Below are 1,541 nucleotides of genomic sequence, written 5' to 3'. Positions count from 1 at the left end.
TATAAAGTGTAATATATTGGGATGCAAACTCAAAATTATATCTTACTTTTTTTATTAAGCCCATAACCATGTGTGAGGTATATACTTTTGTTTCAAAGTAGATTTGTTTAAGACTAGAAAGAATCACTCTGTGACCCTGATTTAGCCCACTGCAGTAAAAAGTTTAATCCATTAAAAATGCAGGCTGTAACACAACAAAATGTGGAAAAAGTCAAGGAGTGTGAATATTTTCTGAAGGCACTGTACATGTCACCAGTTGACAAAGGCTTTGCAATTTACATTTTAGTAATTTAGCAGACGCCCTTATCCAGAGCAACTAGGGTTACTGTAAGTGCCTTGTTCAAGGGCACATAGACAGATTTCACCTATTCGGCTCGGGGATTCAAACCAGCGACCTTTCGGTTACTGGCCCAACGCTCTTAACCGTTTGGTTACCTGCCGCCCCCAATGCTATACACTTTCCATTGATTTACAATGCCGCTGCAACCCAGAAATAAACTGATCTTCTCTATTACACTGGTTCTCACCTCATACTCTTCTGTCTCTTCCAGGGGTTCTTTGTATCCATCATCTACTGCTACTGCAATGGAGAGGTGAGTGCGGAGGATTCTACACTCTATATAAGTTGTGTAATTTCAACACAAGACATCTCTGGATTGAGAGCTTCCCTAGAGGGGCTCCTTAGATCTCTGTTCTTTTGACATATGAGAAACAAGGGCTGAGATTCCCCAAACCCTCTTCCTCTCTATTTCTCCCCATCTTCCTCCACCAACCACCTCCTCTCCCCCTAACCCTCTCCTCATCTCCCCCAAAGGTCCAGACAGAGATCAAGAAGACAGTGGACTCGTTGGAACCTGGCGGCGTTTGACTGGAAGGGTCCAGTGGTGTGTGGCAGGTACCGCTACGGCTCGGTGCTCACAAGTGCTCAACAACAGCACCAGCAGCCAGTCCCAGCTGGCCGGGGTCGTCCCTCCACCCGATCCACCACCCTCTTCTCCAGCCGGGTATACCGGAGCAACGGACCCCCTACACTCCAGCACCCATGCCACCCTGCCTGGCTACGTCATCAGTAACTCAGACCCAGACAGCCTCCACCCCCTCCATCCCAGAGGAACCAGAGGAGGACAGGTGCCAAGCAGGTGGATGACATCTCTCTGAAGGAGACGCTGCCTGTACTCAATAGTAGCATGACCGCAGATGAAGATGAGGAGACGCTGTAGACAAGGGGAGAGACAGGAGGATTTCCTGAATATTAATAATATATATCTCGGCTGGGAAAAACACCAGATCCTTTGGGATAGGGACCAAAGACTCCTGGCCCTAGACTTGGAACCGCATGTACATTCATACAGAGTACAAACATACTAGTGCTGCGCGGGGTTGGCTCATAACCTGCAGTCCCCATGGTTATATCCGCAGGCGGGCGGGTTTAGGGTAATTAAATATTGTGTGGATGAAGGGCGGGTAGGTTACGGGCGGTTTGAATAAAGAGAAAACTATACCTTAAAAAATCCATGAATGTATAATTCTTGTGCAATTTA

General features: G+C 47.0%; 1 pseudogene; it reads left to right on the top strand.

The window, feature by feature from the left end:
- Positions 1–551: 551 nt before the first annotated feature.
- Positions 552–1,265, top strand: LOC123490619 (annotated as a pseudogene).
- Positions 1,266–1,541: the final 276 nt, after the last annotated feature.

This window comes from Coregonus clupeaformis, unplaced genomic scaffold (assembly GCF_020615455.1).
Source record: "Coregonus clupeaformis isolate EN_2021a unplaced genomic scaffold, ASM2061545v1 scaf4220, whole genome shotgun sequence".
Taxonomy (NCBI): domain Eukaryota; kingdom Metazoa; phylum Chordata; class Actinopteri; order Salmoniformes; family Salmonidae; genus Coregonus; species Coregonus clupeaformis.
The sequence above is the reverse complement of the archived record's forward strand: the minus strand, read 5'-3'. Positions and strand labels throughout refer to the sequence as shown.